Source organism: Cebus imitator, unplaced genomic scaffold, assembly GCF_001604975.1.
Source record: "Cebus imitator isolate Cc_AM_T3 unplaced genomic scaffold, Cebus_imitator-1.0 Scaffold34, whole genome shotgun sequence".
NCBI classification, from domain to species: Eukaryota; Metazoa; Chordata; class Mammalia; order Primates; family Cebidae; genus Cebus; species Cebus imitator.
In genome coordinates this window covers 650,074-662,687 of record NW_016107349.1, presented here as the reverse complement: position 1 = coordinate 662,687, position 12,614 = coordinate 650,074, and positions in this window count along the sequence as shown.

The following is a 12,614-nucleotide window of genomic DNA, read 5'->3' as shown; positions in this document are numbered from 1 at the left end:
AGCAGAAAGAATGATCTGACCCTCAGGTAGGGTCCAGTCCTGGCAGTTTAGAAATTAACAAAACACGACAAGAATTTTTCTTTCTTTCTTTCTTTCTTTTTTTAAATGCAATGAATACACACATTTGTTTTAGGTGTACAGTTTACTAATTCTTTTTACCTACATACCCCATACTACCATGTCAGCACCCAAGTGAAGAGCTATGGAACATTTTTATTTTTTACATCTTATTTATGTTCTTTCACCTCTCCAAAACCAAGGTAACTGCTGTTTGATTTATGTCGCCATCCATTACTAGTGATTGTTCTTTGAGTTCTCAGTAATGTAAGCATACAGCAGGTGCTCCTTAAGCCTGGGTTCTTTTGCTCAATATAATCTTCTGAGACTCATCCACGTGCTACAGAAACCAGAAGTTTCATCTTATTTTTAAAAGTTGTACAGTGTTGGCTTTTAAAAACTTTCCATTTTGAAATAATTATGGATGGTCAAGAAGTTGCAAAAATAGTACAGGGAAGCCTCCTGTGCCCTACAGCTGGCTTCCCTGATTGCATCCTACCTGACTGTAGAGCAATAGCAAAACCAGGAAGTTGACATTGGTACAATGCATGTGTATATAGTTCTGTATTACTTTATCACATGTATAGATTTATGTAAACATCACCACAATGAAATTATAGAGATATTCCATTACAGGGATGATCTTTCTCTGCTATCCCGTTTTCTGTGGTATCCCTTTAATGGTCACAGCTACTCTCTCCTTCACACAACCTTCCCTAAGACTTGGTAACCACTAATCTGTTCCCGATCCCTATAATTTTGTCATTTGGAGAATTAGATATACATAACATAATTATACAGTGTAATTATATATTATAGAAATGATATGCAGAATATGATCTTTGGGGCTGCTTTTTCACTCAGCACAGTGTCCCTGATATCTTGTCAAACTATTTCATACTTTTTCACTACTGAGTAATATTCGATGGGATTGATGAACCACGTTTAATTTTACTGGTCACCTGTTGAAAGACATTTCGGTTGTCTCCAGATTTTGGCTATTACAAATAAAGCTGATATTCATATACAAGTTTTTGTATGGACTTAAGTTTTTATTTCTCTGGAATAAATACCCAGCGTGATTGCTGGGCTGTATTTTAAGTGCATGTTTAGTTTCTAAAGAAACTACCAAACTATTTTTCAGAGTAGCTGTATTATTTTACCTTCCTATCAGCATCATGAGAGATCCAGCCTGAGTCCTTGTCAACATCTATTATCATCACTATTTTTTATTTTAGCCATCCCTATAGGTGTAAAGTGACATCTCATTGTGGTTTTGATCTGTATTTCCTCTAGTGTCTAGAGATATCAAACATCTTTGTATGTTTCTATTTACCCTTGGAATATCCTCTTCCATGATTTCCCACCTCTTCATATCTTTTGTCCATTTTCTACTCTTGAGTTTTAAGAATTCTTTATGTGTTCTAGATACTAGTCTCTGTCAGTTACATGGTTGTATTTATTTTTAAACAGCTTATAGCCTACCTTTTAATCCATCTGGCAGTCTTCTACAGAGTTAAAAGCTTTTAATTTTTATTAAGTTAAATTTATCCATTTTTCTGTAATGAATTGTGTTTTTAGTGTCAAGTCTGAGAATTCTGTAACAGACCCTAGGTTCTAAAGATTTTCTACTAAAAGGTTTATAGTTCTACATTTTGCATTTAAGTCTGGATCTATGGTGTGTTAATTTTATAGAGTGTAAGGTGTGAGACTTAGGTCAGGGTTTATCTTTTTGCCTGTGCATTTATAGATAAAACCGTTAGCTGCATTTGTCTAAAATACTATCCTTTTTTCACTGGATTGCTTTTACATCTTTCTCAAAAATTAGTTGGCTGTACTTGAGTAGGTCTATTTCTGGGTTCTCTGTTCTGATCCGTAGATCTATGTGTCTGTCTCTCTGCCAAGACCACACCATCTCCACTACTGTAGCTCTATAAGTCTTAAAAGCAGAAATAGTGATTCCTCATGCTTTATTTTTATCAAATTTTTAAAGATCTGTTTTTTTTTTTTTGCCTTTCCATGTAAATTTTAGAATAGTCTTGTCCATATCTAAAAAGTCTTGCGGAGATTTTGATAGAATTACATTAAACCTGTATGTCACTTGGGGGAGAAGTAACATCTTTACTACATTGAGTTCTCCAATACAAAACACTGTATGTCTCTTGATTTGTTTAGGTTTTCCTAATTGCTTCCATCAGAATTTTGTAGTTTTCAATATAGAAGTTCTGTACATGTTTTGTTACATTTATGCATACCTGTTTCATTTAAAAACAATTATAATTGGGCATTGTATTTTTAATTGGTTTTTATGTGTTCATTGCTAGCATAAAGAAATACAATTGATTTTGCAGGTTGTTACTGTGTTCTGTCATGTTACTAAAATCACTTATTAATTTCTAAGTTGTTTTCATAGATTCCTTGAGATTTTCTATGTAGACTATCATGTCATCTGTAGATAGGGATCGTTTTACTTTTTCCTTTCCGATTTTCATGCTTTTTATTTGCTTTTTTTGCCCTATTTCTCCGCGTAGAACCTCCAGCACTTTGTTGACTACAAATGGTGAGACATCTTTGGTTCTGACCTTAGAGGAAAAGCATTCACTGTTTCACAATAAGTATAATGTTAGTTGTAGGTTTTTAAAATAAATCCTTTTTATCAAGTTGAGAAAGTTAAAAAGACGTTAATAAAGTTCCCCTGTATCCTGCTTTTTTTTTTTTTAGTTTTTACAGAAAATAGTAGTGTTGTCAAATGCTTTTTTCTGCATTAATTAATATGATCTTGTGATTTTTATTCAATAGCCTATTAATATGGTGATTACATTGATATCATTGGATTAAATTTCACTTGGTCACAAAGTATATATTTTTAATATATTGACAAATTCTGTTTGGTAATATTTTGTTAAGGGTTTTTTTTTTTTTTGCATTTACATGCATGAAGGATATTCATTTATTAGGTTTTTTTTGGAGGAAGGTACTGTTATTATCTGGTTTTGGTATCAGATTAATTCTGGCCTCATAAAATTAACAGAAAAGGGTTCATTCCTCTTCTGTTTTCTTGAAAATGTTGTGTAAAATTGATGATAATTCTTTGAATATTTAGAAAAATTCTCCAGTGAAACTATCTGGGCCTGGAAATGTCTTTTGGGGAGAAGACTTATATCACAAATTCAATTTCCTTGATAGTTATAGGGCTATCCAAATTACCTATTTTATACTGCATGGGTTCTGTAGTTTCTGGTTTTTGAGATCCACCTCATCTACATGTTTAATTCATGTGTATGGAATTTTGTAGTACATATTAATTTTCTTATTGAAGGCTGCAGGATCTGTGGTGATATCCTCTGTTTCATTCCTAATTTGTGTCCTCCTTTTTTATCAGTCTTCCTAGAGGTTTGTTAATTTTACTAAATATTCAAAGAACCAATTTTATTTCATTGATTTTCTATTATTTTTCTGGTTTTAATTTCATTAATTGATCCTGTTTTCTTCACTAGTTTCCCCTCTCTGCTTTCTTTGGGTTTATTTCTTCTTTTTTTCCTTAAGGTGGGAGTCTAGGTGCTTGATTTGAGACTTTCCTCTCAATCAATATAAGTGTGTAGTGTTATGAAGTTGTCTTTCAGCACTGTTTTCCCTGGGTCCCACGGTATGGATATGTTGTTTTTTTCATTTTCACTCGGTTCCATTTATGCTTTTATATCCCTTGAGACTTTTTCTTTGGTCTGTTAATTACTTTAGAAGTGTGCTGTTGAGTTTCCAAGTGTTTAGAGTAATTCCTGTTATCTTTCAGTATTTCCAATTGTGGTCTGAGAACACATTTGTTTGATTTTTAAATCTTTTAAATTTGTTAAGGTTTATTTTATGGCCTTTTCTTTAATAAGTAAGAGATTATTGTGGCCATTATATTTTTCTTGAATGGTAAAATTCTACCATTTATTCCACAAGTTTTAGGATAGTGAAGTGTGATGCTTCTTCTGGATGAAGATCAGAGGATGGACGTTCATCCCTAGAGAGACCACAGAGCAGCCAGGTGTGGTGCTTCAATGCCTAAATTCCTAGCACATTGGGAGGCCGAGGCAGGCGGATCACTTGAGATCAGGAGTTTGAGACCAGCCTGGCCAACATTGTGAAACCATATCACCACTAAAAATATTAAAATTAGCTGGGGATGGTGGCGGGTGCCTATAATCCCAGGGAAGCTGAGGCATGAGAATCTCTTGAACCTAGGAGGCGGAGGCTGCAGTGAGCCAAGACGGCAGCCACTGCACTCCAGCCTGGGTGACAGAGCAAAACTTTGTCTAAAAAAAAAAAAAAGAGAGAGAGAGGGCACAGAGCAATGGCTGCATGGCTTTGTCTGTGGATGTGACCTTGGACTTATTCTCATTATGGAAAGGTGGACTCAATCATAGTTAGAGGTAAGGTGGTTGTATCCTGATAGGTATGAGTGTTCACAAGTGCAGTCAGGGGGTGGACTGTAATGTACAGTTAGTTATAGGCTATTAGCTTAGAACCTCCCTCACATTGAATTGGAGTGGGCCCCCAGGTGCCATCCGTGCACCAGGTGGCTCCTTTCTGAGCCTTGGCTCCTTGTTTGCTCTTGGTTTCCATGAGATAACCTTGAAATTGATAGTGAAGTCCTTTCACCATTGTTTTTTACCCAACTTAATTTGAGGTGCTTTTTGTAACTTATAACCAGAGAATCTCAACTGAAACAGATTTACTTTTTGTGGCAACCTCGTGATGCAGGAAGGCCAAGTACCAGCCTCAGTGAGCTGCCAACACTCACTCAGCTCCTAAGAAGCAGATCAGTTACTGACTTAAATTCCATCTTTAGCCTACCCCTTTTGTTTTATAATACTAAGGGTAGAGGGCATTTGTCTTGCTATGGGAGGTGAGCATTCATCCCTCCTTCCTCACTAAGATAATAATAGAGAAGAGAAACAAATAAGGCACCAAATCTTGCTTTAGGAAGGATTATTAGATACCTAGGTTATCTCCATTATATTCATGGTAGTCCACAATTGTCAGTTAAATGTGTGTGTGTGTGTGTGTGTGTGTGTGAGAGAGAGAGAGAGAGAGAGAGAGAGAGAGAGAGAATGCCACTTTCTCCTTTTGGCTCTCTATTAATGTTTCCAGTCTGCATGAAATACTATTTTCTCATGCACTTAATAAATGCTACTAAAGTGAATTTATTATTGATTAGACCAATTTTTACCTTTCAACCCTCCCGGATGCCTAAAGTCTCCCAGGAACCCCAGCAGACCCACAGACTCCAACAGTTCAATGGGGAGCTCACCAACCCCAGAACAAGGCTCAGGGTACCTACTGGCTAAGAAGCTCATTGTGCAAAGCATAGTGGCTCACCTGGGTGTGGTCTGTTCACACTTAGAAACTTGCTGGATTTTGGCAGCTCCCTAAGGCAGGAATTGAGTCTCATTTATCTCTGCGTCCCAAAAGCTAATATAGGAGAAATCAGAAAATGGGGAATGAATGAATTGATCAATGAAGTAGCCAACTGGTGGTCAGACGCCTGTTTTCAAAGGAGAAAGAGGTGTTATTTGTGGGAGGAACTAGAATCCAGAATATCTCATAACACATTATTAAACTAATGGCTTTATAACAATCTACAGTTAAAATTTTATATGTGTTAATTCATAGAAAAATCTACTCTATTAAGAAGTATTATTTCCCTGTTCTACAGCTTGGGAATATGAGTGGCAAAAAGATTGAGAATTCAGAAGAGTAACTGCTGACTCCAAAGGCTATGTTCTTCCTACCATGTTCTATTTAATCCTATACTTCTCTTTAACATTTTTCTTCTCCCTAGCAAAGTATTCACATTCACTTCTGCATAAAATGCCCCTTTTCATCTGAAAAAACTACTCATTCTTCAGAATTCAAATTGAATGTCACCTCCTCAGGGAAGTTAGACTCAGCCTAATTAATCCTTTTTGCAAACGTCTGCTTAACTATAAGCAGTCTCATAAAGACTGGCTATCCATCTTTCTCCATCTTTAGGCTCCAAGCTTCTTCAGTTCTGAGTCATGATGGATGTGGGCAGTCACTATATTTTTGTATTGAATAGAATGAGCCCATACACAGCTGATTATGAACATGAATGTGGCCTGCTGGGACTAGAACCCCAAATGCAATATTAGGCTCTGCTCCTGGTGAAGGTGAAGATGTGACATCATGCTTGGCCCTGTGGGGCAGCCACAGCAGGCGCCCTGCCATCAGGTACTCTCTACAGGGGCATTACCAATGGGAACATTTCCACAAAATGGGAATTTGCTCTACCCACAAAAAGAGGATAGGGTAGAAAAGAGAAGGAGTGTGCCTAAGAGAGTGGACTTGGGGCAGGAGAGAGACACAGAGGCTTCCTCTCACTCTCACTGCTACTCCCTGAGCTCTGGCTGTCCCAGGCCAACACTGGAAAGTTTGCCAGGCAGAAGACAAGTAACCTTGTTCTGTGTGACTCTTTAAGGCAGAATTAGCCCCAAGGGTGGAGGTGGGGATGGATGGGGGTGCAGCAGAAGGTGGTGCTCTGCTTTGAGTAAGGAAAATTTTGTTCAGGGGGAATCTTCTGACTATAATGGACCAAGGCCTGGTGGTTTTATGGTCAAGGACTGTCAGCTACAGGAGCTGCTGGGCCAGCATGACAGGCAACTTGCAGGGGGCTACAGGGCTTATACAGACACAGGAAAAGCTTCAAGGAACACTGCTGGTCTTCTCTGATTCATTCAGTAAAACCTTAGACATCTATTCATAGGGAATTTAGGACCAGCTTTAAGGACAAAATCCCTTTATCATTGTAATTTCCAGAGTCTATTTTATGCATCTGGATAAATCAGGGCCATGTTTTATACCTTAAGTGCTTTTCTCTTTAAGTAAGAATTCTAATTCTGTATTATATTTATGAGTTGTTTATAAATCCCTGCCTCAGTGGGGAGAGTTTTTGTCACCCCTTTTTCCAGATGAGGTTCCTAAGGTCTTAATAACAATCCTGGTCAGGGTCTTGGAGTTAAGAATGTCAGAATGGGGCTGGAGCTGGGCTTCCAAATGCAACAATCAGAATTCGCATCTGTAGTTACAACCTCGAGCTTCAGACAAAGATCAACACTGCAGTTAGTGGATCATTGATTCAAAGCAGCAATCCTTAGACTCCAAATGACTTTTGCTTTATTCTCCGGTCCAGCTTGGGGCCTGGGAGCTTGCAGAGACAGCAGATTCAAATGTCATTTGGCTGTCCAGTGGAAAGATGGGCGAGACCAAGCAGGCACACTGTTTCATTCTTATCTCCAATTCGAAAGATTCAAAGCAAAAAAATCAGTTCACCCGACCATCTTATATGAATAATGGAATGAATATACTGAATTCTCTTACAGTTACTTCTTGCTGACAATGCGTTAGGCTCTGAGTGCAATGAGACTTGTCAAAATCTTAAAAGAAAGGGGAAACTTAAACACCTCCCTCAAGTGCAGGACCAAGTGCAGAGTGGACTCTTTCTGGATATTGTAGGCAGACAGGGTGCATCTTCCAGCTGTGTCCCAGCAAAGATCAACCTCTTCTGGTCAAGAGGAATGTCTTCCTTGTATTGGGTCTTTGCCTAGAGGGATGGTAGAAAGCAGCTCCTATTCTTGGAGAAGGCACACCCTCCTGGGAAATGAAGATATTTAAATGGAGAACGCTCCACCATAGCTAACAATTTCATAGAAAGATGTAACAGAATGTTAACAGCTATTATCTATTGAGCAGTGACCATTTGCTGGTGCTGTTCTAAGTAGGAAAACATCATTCCTCATAAAGATCCTTTGAGGTAGGCGATTATGATCCGATTTTACAGAGGGAACAGTGCTATGGTTTAAATGTGTCCCCCCAAAAACCAGTGTTGAAGACTTAATCCTCAGTGCAGCAGTGTTGAGAGACGGGGCCCAATGGGAGGTGGAAAGTCCATTGATTATAAAAGGGCTTGAGGCTGTGAGTTTTATCTCTTGCTTTCTCTTGCCATGTGATGCTTTCTGCTATGTTATGACACATAGCAGGAAGGCCCTTATCATGTGCTGCCCCTCAGACTTGGACTTCCCAGCCTCTAGAACTGTGAGAAATAAATCTCTGTCCTTTCTAAGTAAACCCAGTCTGAGGTATTCTGTTATAGCAGCACAAAATGGACCAGGAAGCAGTCAAGGCTCAGCACAGCCAATCAACTTGTTTAGGGTCATTTGGTACAAGGGCTGAAGGGGTCTTGAGCCAGATAGCACAGCCCCCTGGCTCGCACTCTTGACCAGTGAATGGGAGCTACTCTGGGAATAGAGTTTGGGTGGCTGTGACTTGGGCTCAGAGGATGGGGCTCACTTATCCAGGGGAGGGGATCATCCATGTAGAACTCCCTAAGGTGAAATTTGTGAGCTGAGACTTTCTCAGGTGGAGAGTGGGGTGGGGGTAGTGGGCAGTGGGGAGGTTAAGCCAAAAGAGCAGGTTGAACCCAGAGCATGATTTCCCTTTTTGGTCTGCAGCTGGAAGTGGGGGACCCAGGAGGTCATATAGATAGAGAACAATTGTTAGATATATGAGTGAATTTAGGAAAAGAGAAGCAATTAACACAATTTCCAGGATTTTTTCTTGGATAACTGAGTAGGTGGAGGAGTGATTTACTAGACCAAGATAAAACACAACACAACACAGCAAATTATAACAAAACAGTACAGTTTAGGGGGAGACGCACAGGGATTTAAATTTTGCAGACTGAGTTTGAGAAGCTTTTGAGAGAGCCAGATGAAGGGTCTTGAGACATTTCAGTGGAGCACAGAGCATAGTCGAGAACTCCTCAAGAGGTGGCAAGAGATTTGTCATCATAGCTGCTGAAGCTTGTTCTACGTTTTGAATGATTCAGCTATGAAGATCTATAAAAAGCAAGAATAAACAGACTGGGGAACAACAACAACAAAAAGCATTAAAAATGGTAATGTGAGCCCAATATGAGTAAATATTTCAGGATAAATGGAAGTAAATTCTCTCACCTTCTTGAAACAGCCCCATTGCCTGGTCACTGGAAAAGCCGTGAAGGTGGCGTGCAGAGGGAAATGCAATAGGAAGCATTGGCTCTGGAACACTGTGTCGGTCAATTTGGCTTTTCTATTAACCCAGGCATTCTCCATAACCCAGACATCCTCCATAACCCAGACATCCTCCATAACCCAGACATCCTCCATAACCCAGACATTCTCCATAACCCAGACATTCTCCATAAACCAGACATCAGTGATGTCTTAATACCTGACATCACTGATGCTTGCACAGTGCCTCAGTGCCAGGAGGGAAACCAGGCAGGATAGCCCCTGATTGACTTGAAAACATTAACCCACATTTCCTCTGGTGTTAGCCGTAGAACACGCAGACTTGGGAGTGGACCTTTTGCTTAGGGAAGGCTGGGCGATGGGGGAATGCAGGGCCCTGGTGAGAGTGTTTCAAACAGACATCGGAAAATAAAAATAGATCTTTGGTTTTAAAATAAAGTCTCTCTAAAATAGCGGCTATTTTGGGGAAAGAATTAACTGGAAGGATGTGAGAGAGCCAGCTGGAGTGCTGGGAATGTTCGCTATCTTGATTTGAGTAGTAGTTACATGGATTTATATAAGTAAAAATTAATCAATCCATATTCTTACTGCCTACACATTTTCCTAAAGTATTTAAGCCGTTATGGGCTAAATTGCGCACCTCTCCGATTCACATGTTGATATCCTGACTTACAGTACCTCGTAATGTTGCTTTATTTGGAAGTAGGGTTATTGTAGTTGTAATTAATTTATACTTAACCAGTTATACAAAATCAGGGTGGGCCCCTAATCAAACATGATTGGTGTCCATATTAAAAAGGAAAATCTGGACACAGGAGCACATGGGAAGAATGCCAAGTGAGGACTGGAGTCATGCTGTCACAAGCCAGTGGACCACCAGAACCTGGAGAGAGGCCTGGGACAGGTGCTCCCTCAGGGCCTCAAAAGGGATCGGCCCTGCCAACAACTTGATCTTGGACTTCTAGCCTCCAGGAGGGTGAGACAACAACTTTCTGTTTTTAAGCCACCCACATTGTGATACTTTGCAGCTCTAGACAACTAATAAGCTATACCTCAAATTTTAATAATGTCTAACAGCTTCCAAAACAGCTGCCTCACCTTGCCCCCTACAAAGACAGAATAAAAGCAAGAGAGTAATAATCCATTAAAAAACGTACTGAAGATTGAGTAGTCACCACATTGGCTTCTTTTTTAGCCTTTGACATGTTTGGTGGATATTTAAAATGAACTCTTATTCTTGGGAGGTATTTGGGGGCTATTTGGTGCCCCACTAAGAAAATATACCTGCATTTCAAGTAAATGTTAAACGCTGAATTCACAGAGGTAAATATTTAAATATTCTCAGTATGGGTAAAGATTTCTAGTTATAAAAATGGTAAAAATAAATTAAAAAGGAAGATGCATATTTGACTACTTAAAAAGTAAAAACACCTTATCCAATAACAGCAAAATACACATTCTTCTCATATGTACACAAAATGATCTCTAGACAAAATGATATATTAAGCTGTAAAACAGTTCTCAATAATTTTTAAAGGATTGAGACCAAAATATGTTTTCTGAACAAAATGGAATAAAATTAGAAATTGACCTGAGAAAGAAATTTGAGAAATTCACAAATATGTGTAAATTTAGACATAATCCTGAATAAACAATAGTTAAACAAAATCACAAGAGAAGTTCCAAAATACTTGGGGATGAATAAAAATGAAAATTCAACATACCAAAACTTACAGGATGTTGTGAAATCATTGCTTAGAGGGAAATATATAGCTGTAAATGGCTATACTTAAAAAATTTATAATGTAACCGTGTTACTCAGGATTCTGCAGAGAAATAGAACCAATACGATGTGTGTGTGTGTACATATACACATAAGCACACAAACATATGTATGTGTGTGTGTGCCACAAAGGACATTATTAAGAAAATAAAAGTCCACAGAATGGGAGAAATTATTTGCAAATCACATATCTGATAATTGTCTAGTATCCAAAATATACAAAGAGCTCTTACAACTCAACAATTTAAAAATACCCAGCTAAAAAGAATCTTTAAAAATTTAACAGCATAAAGCATTGTTTACATTTTTTATTTTTACCTATCTATTTATTTATTTTGAGACTGGGTTATGAGACTGGCTAATTTTTGTATTTTTTTGTAGAGAAGGGGTTTCTCCACATTGTCCAGCTGGTCTTGAACTCCTGGCTTAAGCAATCCACCCACCTCAAACTCCCAAAGTGCTGGGATTACAAGCATAAGCCACCAAACCTGGACTAAAAAAGGTTTTGAATAAATATTTTTCCTAAGAATGTATGCAAAAGGCTACCAGGCACGTGAAAAGATGCTCATTATCATTAGTGATTAGGAAAATTCAAATAAAAACCACAACGAGGTACCATTTTATGCCTACTGGATGGCTATAATAAAAAAGAAAGATAATGACAAGTGTTGATGGGAATATGGAAAATTGAAATCCCCGTTTACTGCTGGTGGGAATGTGAAATGGCGAACCCACTTTTGAAAACACTTTCACTGTTCCTGAAAATATTAAACATACAGTTATCATTCTATTCATGTGCCCAAGAGAATCAAAAACATGTTCATGCAGAAAGTTGAATACACATGTTCATCACAATAGCTAGAAACTGGAAGTGACCCGAATGACCATAAACTGATGAAAGAATAAACAAAATGTGTTATAGCCATATGATGGAATATTATTCAGGCATAAAAAGTAATGAAATACTGACACTTGCTACAAGCTGGACGAACTTTGAAAATCATATGCTAAATGAAAGAAACCAGATACAAAATACCACAAAATATGTGATTCAGCTTATATGAAATGTCCAGAACAGACAAATCCATAGACAGGCCTGAGGGCTGGGAGAACAGAGAATGACTGCTAAGGGGTACAGAGTTTCTTTTTGGGATGATGAAACTAGCATGGAATTAGTAGTGATTTCAAAGCCATGTGAATATATTAAAAATCACTGAATTGTATACTTTCAAATGATGAATTTTATGATAAATATAAATTTTATGGTAAATATCTTTTTAAAAAGCGAAGACCAAGTAAAATTAAAACGTAAGTAACAAACCAGAAAATTATTTGCAATTTTACAACAAACAAAATGTTACTATCCTTAAGATACGTAAAGTTCTGCTGAAATTCATCTTTAAAACAATAGAAAAAATGGCAAAAGACGTGAAAACACAGCAAACAATCTCACACAAAATGAAAAGAAATTTAAAGGGTAAGAAGTGGATAAAGAAATACCTATCTCACTGGTAAATTAGTTCAAATTAAAAGGGGATATCATTAATGATTTTTTTTTCCGGCTCTGTCACGCCAGGCTGGAGCGCAGGAGCGTGATCTCGGCTCACTGCAACCCCCACCTCCCGAGTTCAAGCAACTCTCTGCCTCAGCCTTCTGAGTATCTGGGATTACCGGTGACCACCACCACACTCAGCTAATTT